The 19,184-nt window shown below is 43.6% G+C and overlaps 1 long non-coding RNA gene across 1 annotated transcript in view; it reads left to right on the forward strand.

Moving 5' to 3' along the window:
• LOC140695448 (uncharacterized) overlaps positions 1-18,532 on the forward strand; it is a 28,630-nt gene extending 10,098 nt beyond the window's left edge. The window contains exons 3-4 of the long non-coding RNA XR_012071135.1: positions 17,561-17,704; positions 18,160-18,532. This is a non-coding gene — a long non-coding RNA (uncharacterized lncRNA). The remainder of the gene's footprint in view (positions 1-17,560; positions 17,705-18,159) is intronic.
• The last annotated feature ends 652 nt before the right edge of the window (positions 18,533-19,184 follow it).

The raw sequence follows: 19,184 nt of genomic DNA on the forward strand, positions 1-19,184 counted from the left end.
AACAGGAGAGATGAACAGTATGAGCAAAAAGAAGCAGAACGTGCTTGTAAGGGACAGCGTGTCAGTTACAGGAGCGGCCGGGGCAGAGCTCCAGGGGTTTGAGGGCCATCTGACAGTTCCCACCAAGCGGAGGAAGGAGAGTGGGGGGGCCCTGCCTGGAAGGGATCTGTGCTCTTTTCTCATGGATTAAAGATGTGCAATACGCGTCCTGACAAAATACCTCTCAAGGAAGGCGCGCCATTTGTCCCTTCTTTCTGAAGAACTGCAAGATTAAAAATTGAGAGAAAGAAATTAAACCGCATAAAATTCTTGTACTGACATGTTAAACACTGTTCCGATAAATGTATCAGCGTCCTGTGGTTACTGATGGGGCTGCATGTGTCAGTGTTACCTCCTCATAACTGGGCTTGTGATGGGCCCTGCTCTTTTATAAGCAGTGCTAGAGCAATGGGAAGTAGGTCTTAGAGTGGGAGAGCAGTTGGTTTGAAATGTAAACCCCTAAGTGCAGCTCTGTATGATGCAAGCTGTGTCATCGTGGGCGAGTCACTTAACCACTCTGAGCTTCAAGTTCCGACACTGAAAAGGGGTTAATCATACCCCAGAGTGTTCCCTCAGCTGAGGTGCCATTTACAGGTAAAGAGCTGCAGTATTTGAGTTACATCATATTTAAGAATTGGCGTTTGAATGGAACGCTTGTGTTCCATTCACATCTTTTTATGAAGAAACCCTACCATATTGTATTCCTTTATATGTAGAGCATCTGGCCAATTGTAATTCATTAAATGAGTGCTTCATGACTATAACCCTCTGGTGAAGGTCAATCTGCCTATTGCTAAATTAGAGATTCCTGTTGTCTCTGCTACAGTCTCTGCAGCATTTTAATCTCCAAAACTGAAACGCTTTAACGTCCATTCCCACATGGATTTACCTCCTACTAGGCTTTTATTTATTGTGATAAATCACATGTACCGGCAGATTGCCCATTCGTGACCTTCAGTACATCAACAGTGTTGTGCAGCCATTACCACGGTCTCGTTCTGGACTGTTTTCATCACTCAATAGCAAAAGAACTCTTGTGTCCATTAAGCACTGACTCCCGATTCCACCCCGATTCTCAGCCCCCACCCCACCTTTTGTTTATCCATTCCTCAGTTGGTAAACACTTAGGTCGTTTCTAATTTTTTTTTTTTTTGGCTACTGTGGATAATGCTGCTCTGAACATTTCTGTATAAATTTTTGTGTGGATGTATCTGTTCATTTCTCGTGGCTGTTGTAAAGGGGCTGCCACATTTTATTTTCCTGCCAACAGCACTGCTCCTGCCTTTGCCATCACCGTATCAGACCCAGTTCATCGGGGAAGTAGAATGCCCACTGATCTCCCCACCCTGCATATGTGCATGAACACAGCTTGTAATGACTCGGGCCAGTCTGCAGAAGAGTAAAACAGCAAATAGCCAGGCACTAGGTGCCAGGCAGTGTTGCTGCCTTATGTGTGTTTATGCAGCCTTTATAACCAGTATAACATGTAAACATGGCTTTTTCATTTCCCCCCTTATTAGAAAAAATGTTTGTTGGACATTCCGTTATCAAAACCTTTGTATATTCCCAATTGAAACTGCCTCCTTTCACTTGCAACATGGAAACGGTATTAAATAATAGCATTAATCTTTAGAGAAATAATTCATTGAAAGAAAATATGTAGAGAATGATACAAAGACATGATTCTTCCCAGAAAGCTTTGGGAATTTTCTTTAAGTCAACAGCTGCAGTCTAGAATTTCATACATTAACAGCCTGGTAACATTGTAGTTGTCTTTACGATGATAGGTGAGATTTTGGTAGCACGGGGTGAGGAGGGCAAGACAGAAGAGTTGGGTGCGTGTGATGCACACTCGATGTGCACGAGGAGAATGAGACTTGGGCTGTGGTTGTTGCAGGTGGCACGTGTGAAAGTTGCATGACCCCCGTGAACGCAGAAGTGCTGACTCAGGATGGCCATGTTCCCCGTCCTCACTCTAACCAAGAATGTGTCTTGGTAAACTGACCTGCACTCCATGGAATCATACCTTTGTTTGAAGATGGTGACCTGTCTACAGACACCAAAGAAGATAGTCCGTGCACAGGAATTAGGACTATCTAATATATGATGATTCATTTTATTTCTATAATTAAATCCTGTCTTTAAAGGAATTCACTTGGGAGTGTAAAGACAATTTTTCAAATGTAATTGGACTACTTGATAGTAGTTGGTCAAGAAAGACATTGCGGGGATTTAGAAACAGAGATGCTCTCTGGGCATCGGGCGCAGGCTGTTAGAGAGGGCCCTGGACACTTGACCTCGTGATCCTCCTTCCACTTACAGGAACACCACGGACACGTGACGGTCCCGCTCCCCACGGGGCTCCTGTAGCCCACTTGAAAAACCACGGATCAAAACTAAAGGAAAGTCCTCCAGTAGCTCCCCCTATTTACCATCAGTTGCACCTAAAACCCTTTTTGAGGGGCACGGTGTACAGCATAACACGTGTCATCATGGGAGGTCAGAGAGTGAGTCACTGACTGAATATATAATCTAATTAAAATATTTTCCTTCCAAACTCATGTAATAGACAGGACCAAGCTATAGGTCTTACTTAAAGGTGGCCACAAAGTTGACCGTGGGCCAGCCCAAGACGAAGGACTTGGGGGCATTGATGGCTTCCCCTGCTTTATTTGTGCAATCGCCCATCCACACGTTGTTCAATGGGATTTCGTATTTGATTTTAAAGTTCCATCTATACCTGCAAAGATAACCACACAAGACTTCTGTTAGTTTGTTTCTTAAACGTAATGGAGCCACTGTGTTCATGCTGAAATGCTAGTTCTTGCTGCTGCAGGCAAAGCATGGCTCCTTCATCCCTATGACCCTCTGTGCACAGCCCAGGGAGTGGTTAGGCAGGCCTGTGCCCAGTGTGTGTTGAGCAGAGGCTGGTTGAGGAAGGCTCTGAAAGTACTTTGATGGCAGCAAATAGGCATTTTCTGAATGCTGAGAATTGAGAATGGACCATGGTTTATATTGTAGAAATCAGAGAACCGTTAAATCATTTATTCTTGTATTTGTTATTATATATTTAGTTTTTATAATTATTCTAATTAATGTATTATTCATTCATTTCTTGCTTCAAAAAGTATTGCAGGGACTGAACAAAGTTACATGATACATGATTTGTAAAAATAGTTATGCAGTCTTTTTGACAGAGACAAAGGGGTTTAGAATACATTTTTGACCTTAATGTTTAAGATTCCCTAGCTTTTGAAGGATAGGTTATTTTAAATTTCCTTCCTTAAGATTTTGTCCATACCATTTTCTCTTAGATTCTAGCTAAAGCTGAAAAAATGTTAGCATACAGACTAAACCCATCTTAAAAATCAGTGAATCAGTCAATCCCAGACCGGTGGCCAGGACGTCTTCTGTGTAAGTGAAGGTCATGCTTCTCATGTGCCTCTGAGGGGTGAGAAGGTGACTGTCACCAGGAAACCTGCTTTCTGACTGTTTCTGCCTATTCTCCTTTGACTTCTGACATCAAATGACCATATCTTTTGGTTAATTCACACGTGTACCGTTCACGTAGGCGTAGCATTTGATTTAATCATAGCTCCACACCCTGTGTAGGATGCTGAGAGAACTTGGGCCCAGCGCTCTAGAAGCCGTGCTGTTCAGAACCACATGTAGAAATACTCAAGGTTAAGTCAGCTCAGAGTCCCCTCATGTGCAGGAATTCCTATGACTCCACTGATTCATGTAGTTAAGCTACAACTCTTCAGTGTGATTTATGGAATGAAAATAATTTCTCAGGAAGCTCACCTGAAAGGTGTAGATACAAAGCTTCGGGCACCATGATTGTAAATGTGATGGAAACTCACCTTCTGATACAAGATGGTCTTTTGCTACATTCTGTTTCATCAGTTTTACTCTATGTCTGCGTATTTGAAGATTTGCATGAAACACAACTGTCAGATAAAATTATGTTTCTAGACAATGACTAAAGTCATCATCAAGATGGAATTATGTGGCGGTGGGATTGATAGATACATACCTGCTAGATGTTACACATTACCCTTCTCATGTAGGCGTCTGTGTGTATAGACTCTCAAGGTACCATGTGGAAACTTTCAGATATACTGACCTGGGAAAACTTACTTCAGTAATTCTCTCGTTAGTTCCATCAGGTGCCACGATTATGCACTCCCTTGAATGTAAACCAGGAAGTTGTCCAGAAACCCAGAGCATGGCTTCACAAATGACTCTCCTGTAACCCTGAGCACTTACCATATTGCAAGCACTGGTCTAGATATTTTATAAATGTTATTTCACTTAATTGCCGAACAACCGCACCGGATAGTCATTATTCGCCCCATTTTATAGGTGAGGGAACTCACAGGAAGCCTAAGTAAATTGCCAAAAGCAACGAAAAAGGGGTTGGAACCCAGACAGCCTAACTCATGAGCCTATTCTGACAAGCACTTGGCATCCATGCTTGTTGACCTATAGTTCCCTGAAGTACCCACCTCTGCCTCCACCTCCTTCGTCCTCTTTGTGCAGAGCCACCAGCTTTTCTGATGGCAGTGTTCTTTGATTTGGTGAGTGAGATGGTAAATCTTGTTACATGGTATCAAAAAGTCAGATGTTAGTATGGAAATACTTAAAATGTACCACAAGAAAGCTTTCTGGTCTAGGGGATTCTCCTAGGGCCTGACTGTGTTCCTTCACATCCAGTCACCTACTCTGAGATTTTCCCAGTAGGAGTTAGAGGATGAATCTCATGTTAAGTTTCTCAGGAAGAGAAGGGTGAACAGGACTCAAGTTTGCATTTCTATCATGTGTCCCGTATTACGATGTATTGACAAGACAGGTACCCCTCCCTTCTCCTCCCCCTTAACCTTTATACCAGAGGGTGAGCCCCAGTGAGCTGTGGGACTTACAAGGTCCTAGGAAGATTCCCCTTTTCTAAGGTAGGGGTGTTCCCTGAGATGCTTGGGAGCTGGGGTCGTGAAGTATCCTGTAAGTATCTTTGTCCTTTCACTGCTAAGTTTTTAGTAATCTTCATCTTTAGAGTTAAATAAAGTGTCTTTCATTGTCTCTGCGTTCTTTACTAACTAAATTTGAGGATAATGATGCGTAAAGATGGGCGCGCTCTGTGCAGTCCCCATGTGCAATTCTTCATGGGCGTCTACTAGTATTAGTATCTTAATATTTACCATAGAGATCCTGTTGTAAAAACTAAACTGTTTGGTAGAAAGTAACTTCCTGAGCATTCTAGTGAATATCAGAAGTGATAGTGAAGGCTGTATCTGGCGGCAAGTCTTGAGAACAGAAGTGTCTAATGTGTGTAGTAGGAAAACGATGACAAAAATCTCAAGAGGATTCTCACTGAGTTTCAGCATCTCCCACAACTGGAGAAACATTAGTGAAGAAGGAAACACTGAAGCCCCGTGTATGATTACACACAAACTGAAATACACTTCTTATGACCAGATACAAAGGTAGCAGTTAGTCAGCTATTCCGTGTGTGCTGCTTTCTGAGGGAGAAATCCAAGGATGGCTCAGTTTCCAGCTGCACTGCAGGTGAGCTGGGGAAGAGTGGAAGCTTAGTTTCCCCCCTTCTTAAGGCTAAGTGGAAACACTTGGTGGTAAACTCAGGTTATTATGTTTAGCCGATTGATTCAGGACATTACGCAACACTCCATCTAGGAGTGAGGCCTGGCAGGGAAGAAAGAAGTTTCTTGTTCCAGGATGCTGTATAATTAGCTGTTGTTTCTTTCTGGAAAATATGCAAAATTCTTCATATGCATAATGGTCATGAATATACTCAAATTTTGTTATGGGAATGATCTTGAAGGTAGTTTGCTAAAAATCATAAGAACTTGTGCAGGGTGGCAGCGCTCGGGCCTGCTAGTTACAGCTACCGACGGAATTTCAACTCCCCCATCTCTGCCAGTGCCTCCTTTTATCCACTGAAGCCCTCACTCACAGTAAGACTGTATTTGGAGACAGAGCTTTTCTGGTGTGATTAAGGTTAAATGAGGTCATCAAGGTAAGAGTCTAATGCAATCGGATTGGTGGGCTTCTAAGAGGAGGGAGAGAGACCTCCCACGCGCAGAAAGTTTTGCAAATACAAACCAGATGTGGTGACTGCTGGTTACAGCCCTTCAGCATAGTGTTTCCACCCCTTCCTGTGGCCTGTGGGACCCCATGTGACTAGACCCCCTGAACACAGTATCCTGCCAGATACGCCCCATGCTGTGGGCTCCTGTCACATTGGCCTTCAGTGAACTTCTCCCTTCCAGGGTCCAGGCTGTTCCCCCAGCCTACAAGGTGCAGGCGCTTTGGGAATGATGGCTGCTGCTCACCCCGTGGGTCTAGCTTAACGGCTGCCAATTGGAGCGGTCCTGCTGGACACCCCTGTGTCATACGGGCTCATCATCTTTACATGGCATCCTGCCTACCTTTTATCAAAAGCAGTAGTAATGGTCAGTAATTTCCCCCCAATTTATCGTCTGTCTGTAAGCCCCATACAAGAGAGCCCCTGCCTGCCACATGTTTTACAGTAAGGGGTAGTGAACATGCAACTTGACGATTATCGAGAGAGCATAGTATGTGCATACTTGGTGTTGGAGATCAGTAGTTTGTCCCTGTACAGGAACAGCTGCCTCTTCTTCTTCCTCCAGCCTGTTTGGAGCTTGGCTGGGCCGAACATCATCACAACACGTTGGGTGCCCTCATACGGTGACACGTTGTCCCCATGGGCGTCCACCTCAATAGAAGAGCTTTCCCTGCAAAACATCAAACACCACAGAACAGCTAGTCACTGGTCAAGTATTTGATGGAGTTTATGTTAAATGTCAAGGTGGACACTAAAAATTAGCCTCAGTCTCCCGAACAAGGCTTCACAGCTCCCAGTCAGGAGTTGGTAAATTATAGAAAGCAACTGAAAGAAATGAGGTCGCTTAGGGGGTTGATGTGGATGGAAAACAGTTTATCAGGGACAAAGTGCCAAGGCATGGCACACTTTGAGGTGGGGAAAAGGAGAAAAGAGCAGAGTTGATTGGTAAACTATAAGGAAGAGGAACAAACTTAAGTGATGAGTGTATTACAAGAAGATAAAAAACTAATCAAAAGCAAGGAAAACCCAAATAGGATAATTTGTGGGCTAACACAGATAAAGTTATATGAAGATTACAGAGAAGTAATTACAGTTTGGTTTCATTTTAACACAAAAATTTAAATAAGTGAGGATTGTGGTAAATTGACTATATTGTAAATCAATATTTAGATATTTGGGAAACATTCTCAAAGTTCCGGAAATGTTACTGGACTCATTAAAATGTTTCTAAATACGAAGAAGTGCTTCGCTGTTATTTGGCTGAGCTGCAGCTAAGCGCTAACAGAGCTTCTGGTCATAAGAGGTAAAACACCTGAATTGAACATGAGCTTGAAAACTGATACATAGACCAGTGATTATCATAAATCTACAGAAAATTCTTTCCCATGAAGTCAAGAAAGTGAGCCCCACCCCCAGCCAAGAACGTCAAACCTGTGCCTGGTGCTCAGCGGCGCTGAATCTTACAGACACGAGTAGCTTTTCATGAAAGCAGTGCTGATGGTAAAAAGGAGTTCGTATCTTTTAGAGGAAACAAAGCCCCTCCTGGGACCACCAGCCTGCTCTGATGATCAAAAATAGTGTCTGTACCTGTGTGTGTGACCGCACTGCTATGCTGTACCCCAGAAATTAACACAACATTGTCAACTTACATTATATCCTGGACAACTTTTTAGTTGAAATATAGTAAGTAAATGGAATGATAACAGTGAAAAAATAGTGTATGAAAAGATTACCTCATATAGTCAAACCTTGAATGATCACCTGCAAGTTCATTGCTTGAGGTGAACATCTTGTCGTCTTCAGCTCTGTGCTCTGGAAACCGAGTGTGTCTCCAGCACTTGGCAGAGTGCTGTGAACTCCTCGACGAAGCCTGAGCTTCTGCCGCAGGCAGGGTTCTGGCCATTGTGATGTCAGGGTTCTGAGGCTCATGCCGTAACTGACAAACTGACATACTTGTTTCCCTGATTTTGCCTCCATCTTTTGACTTTTAAAAATCAACCTCTTCATGTTGAGATAACTGTAGATTGCAGTGCAGCTATAAGAAATAGCAAAGAGGGCCTATAACCTTTTACGCAGTTTCCCCGATGGTAGCATCTCTCTAGGTTTTACTGCAATATCATAACTAGGATATTAACATGGATACAGTCAAGACGCAGAACATCCCCTTGAGGATCCTTCCTGTTACTCCTTCTCAGCCGCGCAGACCCCCCCCCCCTCTGCCATCTCTCAGTCCCTGGAAACCTGTGATACGTTCCCCATTTCTTTAATTATGGCATTTCTAGAATGTTGTGTCAATGGGATCATACAGTGCATAACCGTTTGGGGTTTGCTCTTTTGCAGTGAGCACGAGTCGAGATTCGTCAGGATTGAGGCGGGTAGAAATAGTCGGTTCCTCTGTAACTCCTAGCAGTGGTGCATGATAGGGACGAGTCACAGTTTGCTGAACCGACTGTTGAGGGACGTCTGGGTCGGTCTTCAGTTTGGGGGTCTTACAAACCAAGCTGCAACCAGTGTGTGTGTGCAGGTGTTTGTGTTAACGCAAGTGTTCATTTCCCTGGGCAAATGCTGGGTGGTGGTGTAGCTGTTGTGGCTGTGCTTTGTGTTCTAAGCAACTGTCAGAAGTTGTTTCCCCAAGTGGCAGCACCGTTTCTCATTCTCACCAGCACTGTATGCCTGGGTCAGTTTCCCCACCTGCACACACACATCAGGTGGGTCATTTTTTATTTTAGGCATCTGATAGCTTTGTGGTGCCATCTCACTGTGGGTTTAATTTGCGTTTCCCTCGTGGTTAGTGATGCTCAGTATCCTTTTGTGCTTATTTGCCATCTGTGTGTCTTCAGTGCTGTGAGACCTGTCGTAACCTGCTACAGACTTTGTATGTAGAGACAGGATTCTCTCTCCAGTAGAAAACTGACCAGGGCGCAGATGAGGAGGCTGCTGCCCAGATGGTTTAGACGCTGTCAAGCAAGACCGCCGTGATAGAACCAAAGGCTTCAAATCCAGTTGACTCAGGAGTTCACCTAACGTCTTCTCACAGGAGCAGGCACATTGACAACTGCAGAGGACTGAAATTCAACCATAGTAGCAAAAAAGTGTGTGGTTCCTTTCGTCGGCTCGTAATGGTTACCTGAATACATACGTTTTATCCCCCAGTAACTTCGAAGGACCTTGAGGAAAGAGTCTCTTATTTAATTCTCACAGGCCTTGACACATTGGAGGAATTCAAAACATTTTATTGAGTAAGTGAATGAAATAAATTTCTGCCACGGAGGAAGGAAAAAAGGGATACTCTGAAATAGTCTTTCTTTAATTTTATTCATTCAGCAGAGGGTTTGAGCGTGTAATTAAAGAAAGACACCTGGTTAGGTTTGGAGAGCAGGGAGCAAATGGACTCAGACTCAGTTCTCTCAGAAAGCCTAGATTTGCATGGTGGAGGCAGAAATTAAACAGATTCCCACCAGTAAATGTGTTAACACGAGACTCTTGGGTATGAAGAAAAGTGGTGAGATGAGTAGTTAAAAGAGGGACACCTGTGTGTGATTGTGGAGCGGTCTGGCAAGGAAGGCTTATTTGAAAAGCTCATTTGAAATGAATTTTAAAAGGTAGCTTTGAATTATTTGGAGAGGATGCGAAAGGCAGGAGGAGAGAGAGGAAAAGAAAGGAGAGAAAGTCAAGTTCGTGTGTTGGGCAGGATGGTGTTATATTTCCATGTCGAAGGGATAGGATTTGAGCTTATGACATTTCAGAGACATGCAAGAGTTTCCTAGAAAGTGAAATAAGTCTGAAAAGTAGGTGGAGGCCAGAAGCACGGGTCTTTTTAGTCCTTTGGGCCTTGTTCAGGCTTCTCATTTTCAAACCAGTCTAGCGTGAGTGGCATGTAGATAGTGGCCTCCAGGCCCTTCTCCCCACTTGTAAAGGGAAGTGCTGGTCTGGACCTGCTTGCCTGTCTTTACAACCGGGGGGGGGGGGCTCACGGGGCAGCAGTTTCCGGCCCCTCATCCAGCATCTGCCAGAGTCTGTCTAAGGCAAGAAATGTAGGCAGACATGACTCTGCACCTTCCCCAATTCCCAGATCCTGTCCACTCTCTGCCTCTCCCCTTTGGAGAGGGAGGTTAGAGGCCAAGGAACCATGTCCCCGTCTGGAATCCAGTCCCTGGTCATCAAGACTGATGTATCAGAATGGCTTTGGGGAGCTTTTCAGGCAGTCCTCCCCCAGAGGTTCTGAGTCAGCAGATCCCGAAAACCAGTATTTATAAAAAGCCTTCGGCATGACTAGTGTATGTAACCAGCACTGTGATTGTGTTTTAGGCATCCACTGAGAAAGAAGTGGGGTTCTTATGCCATGTTCCCCTTCAGTGTGAAGCAAAGGGGAGAAAACGTTTTCCTAGAAAGACCAAAGGAGCTTTCCTTAGTGATGTAATAGTTTTAAATCTTACAGCTTACTTTCTTCCAAAGTACAATTGTCCTTTTCCTTTTATGAAAGTGCTGGGAGTGGAATGTCAGTGACTGGGTCTGTTTTCATGTATTTCATTAAACACTGAACTTTCACCCTAAATACCCAGTAGAAGAGGTGATCCTGTGTCACTAGTACCAGCATTTAAGCATGTTGCAAAATCAGTTTTCTTAGTTCTATTTTTTCCCTTAAATTTCTAAATATTTGGTTAAATATCTGTACTCGAAAACGGAGTGTGTAGTGTCACGTGTATACATTCTAGAACCCAGTTACCTAGTTCTCAATCCCTCTTCATTATTTACTACCTACCTGAGAAGACTAGGAGAGCCAGGTCCACTTGTAGAGCCTCAATATCCTTATTTGTAAAATAGAGGTCATGATAAAAGTACCTTTCTTGTAGGGTTGTTATGAGAATTAAATGAGATAATACTTGTGAAAACTTAATACGGTACCCAACACCGTGACCTCTCAATTCATGTTAGTTATGCTTTTACGAGACAGTGAGACTTTATATTCGGAATTAGCAAGAGTCATCATGTGTGATCTTCCCTGATCAAAGAGGGAGACAGAACAGGGAGTGGTGTTGACAGAGTAGCTACCAGTTGCTAAGCTCTTTGCCAGGCAGGTTCAATACCTCGTGTCGTTTTTTTGCAGCCGATTTGTGAGTAAGAATCCTTATTTCTAGTTGTCCTGATGGAGAGACTGAGGCTCAGTAAAGTTAAGTAGCTGAGAGCCACATAGCTAACAATTCGTAGAGTCATGTTTGTCTAATTTCAAAGTCATACAGTGTTTCCACAACTAAGCAGTGTTTCCCTTCTGAAGGACAGAAGAAAAATACGAAGCCACATCATGTGTAGGTTGGCTCGGTCAGTGTTTAGTTGGCACGTGTCTGAGTGCTCTCACTGACTGTGTTTGCATTTGGTGCCCAGACCCCACTCTCTCCTCAACATGGCTGGTTGTGGACCCTTAGCCTCTGCTGGTTGCATGACAGGAAGTGTGAGCAGCTCTGAGCATGGACAGCAGGTGCCTGTGACTTTAATGAGTGAGTCTACAGGCTGCAGACAGGCTGGGAGGAGCGGTCTGAGGTCTAGTTGCTCACGTCTCTACAACAGGTACTCACTGTGAACTGTGGCTAAACCTTTCCACTGCCTCCTCAGCCTAATGTTCATTCTGGGTCACTGTCTGTGTGAGTAATTTCTCTCCTGATTGCGGCATTCTGGACTTCCTGCTACCTGCCAGCTGATTTTTACCTCCTGAAAGACTGTCAAGAGACACTGCCTACCCCTCCTTAGCACTGGCTCCACTACCCTTTGCTCCCCTCTGCTGGCCAAACCTGGAAATGATGTTTGACTTGCATGTAGCCCTTGGTGCAAGGCAGATACGTAATTCTCTGGAGGTTCATTCAGATTGTTACTTCTATCAATAGTTTATTTTTACTTACAGGTGGTAGTTTATAGTATGAATGTATCAAAGCTTATTTGTCCATTCACCTGTTGAAAGAAATGTGTTGTTCCAGCTTTTGGCTGTTACAGGCAAAGATGCTGTGAACACTCACGTGCAAGTTTTTGTGTGGACGTATGTTTCATTGCTCTTGGGTGCGTCCCTAGCGGGGGAACTGCTGGGTCCTATGGGAACTCTGTCTTTAGTCAGTTGAGGACTCTCAGATTGTCTCCCTGCGTACTAAGCATGCAGGGAGACAATCTGAGTTCAATCCCCAGCACCTCCGTTAAGCAGTAATATATGAGTAAATAAATCTAAGTAACTTTCTCATCAAGAAACAATTTTTTTTAAGGTTTTACTTTAGATGAGGTCCAATTTTCTTTTCTGTATCTACCTTTTGGTGACAGTTCTCAGGATGTATTAGCCCTTGTTCCCAAAGATAGTATCCTGGGTTTTTTTCCCTGAAGGCTTTACAGCTCTGCATTTTACACTGTATCTGCCAACACCGCATCGTCCTGCTGACTATAGCTATATGATGATAGCTACACTTCGGCAGGCAGATAATTTGTTTTAAACATTGTTTTAGCTATTGTAGTGCCTTTTTTAATGGAAATTTTAAAATACTCGATATCTACAAAGAAATCTTGACAGCACTTTGATAGGAGTCGGATCAAACGTGGGTATCAATTTGGAGAGAATTGATGGAGGATGAGATGGAAGCAAAAGGGGGTTGTGCACCTCTGAAGGGCGGGAAGCAGCTGAGATGGAGAGGAAGCAGGGCAGGATGAGACTTGAGGCATCGCACACCTTTGGAAGCACAGCGTTTCCTGGAGGCTGAGGATACAGGTGTGCCTGGCACATGAACTCTTTCGAGATCGGTTTCCACAAGTCTAGTGATTCTTCCAGGTGTGTGGTGTTTCACTCACACTGCTTTTTCTTCTGCCTGTTAAAAATTTATTTATGCATTATTCAAGTATAATTGACTTATACAGTGTTTCAGGGGTACAACAAAATGATTCAGTTACACATTACATATATTCTTTTTCAGATTCTTTTCCATTATAGGTTATTATAAGATATTGAATCTAGTTCCAGGTCCTTATTTTTCATCTATTTTGTATGTAGTAGTGTGTATCTGTTAATCCCAAATTCCAAATTTATCCCTCCCCCCTTTCCCCTTTGGTATCTCTTAAGTTTGTTTTCTGTCTGTGAGTTTGTTTCTGTTTTGTAAATAAGTTCATTTGTATAATTTTTTTAGATTATACATGTAAGTAATATATGATAGTTATCTTTCTCTGACTTACTTCACTTATTATGATAATCTTGAGGTCCTTCCATGTTGCTGCAAATGGCATTATTTCATTCTTTTTTACGGCTGAGTAGTATTCCATTGTATAAATACCACAACTTCTTTATCCAGTCATCTGTCAATGGACATTTAATTTGCTTCCATTTCTTGGCTGTTGTAAACAGTTCTGCTATGTGCACTTGGGTGCATGTATCTTTACAAGTCAAAGTTTTGGATGGTTGTACTTCCTGGGCCAGCAATTTAAGTCCTGCTTGTTTATTCTATAAGTTTGTACAGTTTTATGAGTTTGAAATAAGTTTGTGTAGTTATACAGGCTTCTCTCTAATACTCTTAAATTGGACACAGTTCCTGTGCCGCTCTGTCTACTTCTTTAACTACCACATTGAACTTCCAGCCAAAGAAATGATGTGAGTGTGTGGGGCGTGGGGTGGGATGACTTAGCCCAATAAGGAGAGTCCTCACTAGGGGGTAGGTGGCACTTGTTTTCCCTCCAGTAAGTTACTTTTTTACCAGCTACCTGATCCACTAGTACTTCCTCTCCTTTCCATTAACACTCAGAACTATAGCAAAGTACAAAGAATTCTGGATGTCCTTTACTGAGAACCAACTGTTTACCTGTATCACATTGACTGTGTATATAGGGAAAATAGAGTTTCATTTGAGGGAGTTGTGAGCTGTTTGTAAGTAAATTATAGACATCAACACTACATAGTTCAGCACGTTTCTTGTCAAAACAAGGGCATTTTCTTACGTAAAAATCCACATTATAGAAATTATATATATTGTGTGTGTGTGTGTGTGTGTGTATATATATATGCTGATGTTACAGTATAGTCCGTGTTAAAATTTTCCCCACTGTCCTGAAATGTTCTTTATTTAATTTTTAATTTTATTTTGGGGGGTGAGGTGTTTGGATTTATTTATTTGTTTATTTATTTAAATAGAGATACTGGGGCTTGAGCCCAGGACTTTGTGCATGCTAAGCATGTGCTGTGCCACTAAGCTATACCCTCCCGCCACCCCCCAAAATACTCTTTCTCTGTCTTGGATCCAGGGTTTGAATTATGCACAGCTTTGATAAATAACATAGTCTCTCTGTAAGATAGTCTGCTGCTTTGTTTTCATGAAATTGATGGGCCAGCAGTCCATTTGTCCCATTATTAGTGACGCTAACTTTAGTCTTTGGTTACAGTGGTCTCTGTCCTTCAAGTCTCTATTATAAAGGAACTTTATCTTCTTTGTAATTCATATCTATGGGCTAGAACTTCCAGGCCTTTTGAATATCCAGTTAATAACGTTTCATTTGCTAGTTTTAGCCATTCCCCGTTATCTCAGTTGATTACACTGGTGATTACAAAAGAATAGCCCGCAGGTTTTGACTGAACATGAAGAGGTCTGCACTAAAAAGTGGCCATAAAAGCCAGCCGAGGGGATATTAGATGTGACCGAGCCAGCTTCGTCTCCATCAGCAGAGCCATGTAGCACTGACATCATGCCCCATCGGGGGGATCTAGTACATTACTTAAAGCAGTGTGGTTTTGTTTGGGTTTGTTTTTTAACAGAACTACTAGGGACTGAACCCAGGGCCTTGTGCATGCTGAGCACGCACTCTAACACTGAGCTGTACTCCCCCTCCACCATGGGTCTTTTTAAATGAATAAAACAAGTTTCTTTAGAGACGGAAACCGGGGTCACACAGTTTGGGCCAGAGTGGCCAGGCAGTGCACACGATGTGAGCTTCAAAATCGAGGTAGATTCAAAAGTTCAGACTTAGGGCCTCAAGGACCTTGAACTGTGGGGCCCCTTTAGAGCCCCAGTCATGACCCTTGAAGACAATTTCTGAATCTTTTTCCTCTTCGTTAAATGGCAGGAATTACTCCTCATGCCTGATGGTTACGGGGTCACCGGTCAGTGAAGTCCCCAGTTCCCGCCCCAGCATGCTGAGGGGAAACAGACACCCCCCCTTTAGACTCAGTTTGGCAGCCATGTAGTCCTTGCACCCCAAGCCTGGCCTCCTGCCTTCCAGGCTCAAGCCCAAGCACTTGTTTCTAAGGGAAGAGTCGACAGCATCCTCTCCCCTGGCGTTCCCAAGGCCAAAGGGTTCTGGTGCCAAAAGAAATGAGTCAGAGCACTGCAAACCCTTGTAAACTCGGAGCCGGCTGGGCCCAACCAGGGCTCTGGGGAGGGCCAGGGAGTGGGAAGGTGGGAAATGGTCCTCAGGGGAACGGGATGGGGTGGGCGGGGCTCTGTGAGTTCCAGATTGGACAGCCAGGCCATGGGCCTGACCTGGGGATGGTCCGGGCTGGGATGAGTGGGCTGAAGCTGAGGTCGGGTGGGGGTGAGTCCTGTTGGGTTGGGCAGGGCCCACCCAGCAGCTCTGCTCTGTCTGCGCAGTGCTTGGCCACTGTGTGAGGCCCAGCCCAGGTGTTCAGCGGTCAGTTGAGAGTCCCTGGAGATGGTTACACCATCTCAGGGGAAGAATCTCCCACCAAGGGTGGAAGCTCCTGGGGACCTGAAGAACCCTGGGACGCTCCTGATCCAGACATGGCTATTTGAAGCCTTATTTGGTGTGTGAGCCTGTCCTGCACCGGGGTGGCTGGGTGGTTTATCATTGTCATTATCATCACATTTCCTTGTGAGCGTCATCCATTGCGCTAAACGTCCCATTTTGGCAGGAAAACTAGTCAGTTACTCAAGTCCTCCTCCTGTTCAGTGTTACGGCTCCACTGAAGAATACTTAGAGAATTTCTATGTGCAAGTAATGCCTCAGTCTGTTCCAAGCCATCTTTTAGAGCATAAATTTAAACCTAATGTGAATGATTTTTCTTCTTAATAAATAGTATATATGAAATAACCACTTTGGCTTAAAATTAGCAACAACAATTTCAGTAATGAAAACAGTGGCAAACATTTATTTGGTGTTTATGTCAAATTTTGTGTAAAACATTTTTCACAGCTGGGATGGAATTCTGTGATCCATGATAATTGTGTTCCCTTAAAAAGGTGAACTTAACCAAATAATCAAGATGTATTTTTGTTAAAGATTTAATCATTATATAGCTAATCAAAAATTGTCCTGTAACATTAGTCTTCTATTTGAATCTGAGTATTTGACGTTATTTTTCTCTTTCTTTCACTTCTTTAATTTGAAATGCTGCTAAAATATACTACAGCTGGTAAGTGGCACGTGTTCTTTGTCTTGGATGGCTTTGAAGGTCTTCTCAAATCGTGTTTCACTTTCTTCAAATTTTATTTTTGCATTCTTTGAGGAAGTGCAATGAATAAGGATATTTGCACTCTTCACGTATAGTATCATAGATAAAAAAACAAAAAATCAATTCAAAAGAAATAAGGCAGATGGTAAATGAAATTCAAAAGTATCTTTTTAAAAGACATAAATGAACTTACTTACAAAGCAGAAACAGACCCACAGACATAGAAAACAAACTTCGGCTACCAGAGGGGGAACGGGTGGGAAGGGATAAAATGGAAGTTTGAGGTTTACAGATACTATTTATTATACACACAATAGATAAACAGTTTTCTACTGTATAGCACAGGGAACTATAATCATATCTTATAGTAACTAAAGAAAATAAAAAGGAACTTACGTACGTATTTGGATGACTGAAACATGATGCTGTACACCAGAAATTGACTCAACATTGTAAATTGACCATACTTTAATAAAAAAACTTTATATATATGTGTATAGTTCTGTGATTCAACTATTTAAAAATATTTGCAAAACTGGACTATCTGGATGTGTGTCATTTATAACTAAATATATGATATACTGAATTTAGGAAGCTTATTAAGCTTATTGGTTTTTATTGCAAATTTGAGACATCAACAGGAAGGAAATATTAATCCATACAGCACAGAAAAGTTAATTATGAGCTTAAAATAAATATAGAAACAATATTCTAACCTTGATGGTCCCTAGATATAAGGCAGTACAGTAGGGAATCTGATACATCAGTTCTTTTCATCCTTAGTTGAAAAGCTAAAAATGTTTTACCTTTTAAAATTATTAAATGAAATTCAATACATCTTTATTGAATGACCCTTCTGAAATACACTGTACTATGATCTAAAAAATGAATGAATTTTTAGTTTCAAGGATCTTTAACCATAGTATGGAAAATAAAAAACCCCACAAACATAAAACTCAACACTTTATGTCAGACTTTGTTTTATTCTTTCACCCGTGAAGCTTGTGACTGTTCCTGTCGAAGTGATAACCGTGACCCTGAGACCCTGAGGCTGGTCGGTGTGCTTCCCTCCCAGCACCATCGGAGAGAAATGTTCTGCACGTGCCCCTCATGTCTGGGGCCACAGCGTTACCCCTGGCTGTGAGGTGAGCGAATTGCTTTATTTCATCTGATAATGTCTTTGGCGGATTTCTATTTTGGTAGGACTCTGTAGTCAGCTATTTCAAAAGCCAATATTTTACAAAATAATATAGAAGTGTCACTGTAGAGTGATTGCAGGAGTTGGTCAGTATCTTACGTTGTACTTGCAGGAAAGCTGGGCGGCCTGCCGAGGGTGTTCCTGCCGCTGTGCTGGCCCTGGGTGGGGATGTGGTGGGACCAGGGCTGAGCCAGCGGGGCAGAAGGAGGACGAGCGGGGAGGAGGAACAGGGAGGAGGGCGCCAGAGGGTGCACAGTGGACCGGTCACTGGGCATCTGAAGGTTTGGATGCGCTCTGCTGTGTGGGGCTCCAGGCCTCCCTGGGTCTGGGGACGTGGGTGTGATGTGACACGGAAGGAGGCCGGGTGCGCTTCGGACAGCACCCCCCATCTCTCCCACCCAGGTCCAGTGCTCATGGTCGTGTTGCAGCCTCAGTTTTCCGCCCACTGTCCCAGCAACCCCTTGGTGGTATTCTGAGCAAAGACAAGAGGGTGAGAGTCCTGACTTGGCTTTCCTTCCCTGTGTTTCCAAGTCCACACTCATTCCACAAGTCGCACGACAGGCCAAGAAATCGGGAGACGCGGTGTCGGGGTAAAGAATAGTGAGTTTATTTGGAAAGGCAGCTGACCGAGAAGATGGCAGGCTAATGTCCTGGAGAGCCACCTTCTCCGAGTGAGAATTCAGGCTCCTTTTACACTCAAAAGCAGAGGGGTTGTGGGTGGTTGGTGCAAAGTCCTTGGTGCAGGAATTCTTTGTTTTTGCAGTTGTGGGTCAGCTCATGGGGCCCCTGTAAAACCTCTAACAAAACAAATGTTACTTTCTGTTCTGCAGCTTGTTGTGTGTATAGGAGAGGAAAAGAGCTCTTATCCTGAAGGCTGAGAGCCTTGAGAACAGGCTCTCCTGTCAATTTCAGGCTGAAGGCAACATTGTTTTACAAAAGGGGCAGAGCTGGTAAGGCAGCCTGGAAAACAGCACAGGGTTAAAGGGAAAGCAGATCTAATATGCAGTCAGGTTTATTCTTTGCTATTACACCTGCCCCAGGAGGGCTGGCCTCAGGGAGGAAGAGCACCCCCCCTAGCCCCTGAGAGCTGCCTGCAGGGGGTGGGGAAGGCAGGGAGGAGGTTTGCAGTGCTGGTGAGATACACTAGACATGGCTGATGAATGGACAGTGACTGCAAAGTTAGAAAACCTCTGGGTTTTCCCTCTTTGGGGAGGGAGAGGGAGCCTCAACAGAGGGCAGTGACCGTGGAGAGAAACCCAAGAGCTCCTGCCAGCCCCTGGAGGTGCCCGGCCATCTCTGTGCTTCCCGTCCAGTCCCCGACCTCTTGTTGCATAATGTGCTATCTCAGCCCCAGTGGCTCCCACACTGTATCTTTGTGGGACTGAGTTTATTTATTTATTGTAGATCGTCTGTAATTTTAAAACTTT

This window comes from Vicugna pacos, unplaced genomic scaffold (assembly GCF_048564905.1).
Source record: "Vicugna pacos unplaced genomic scaffold, VicPac4 scaffold_205, whole genome shotgun sequence".
NCBI classification, from domain to species: Eukaryota; Metazoa; Chordata; class Mammalia; order Artiodactyla; family Camelidae; genus Vicugna; species Vicugna pacos.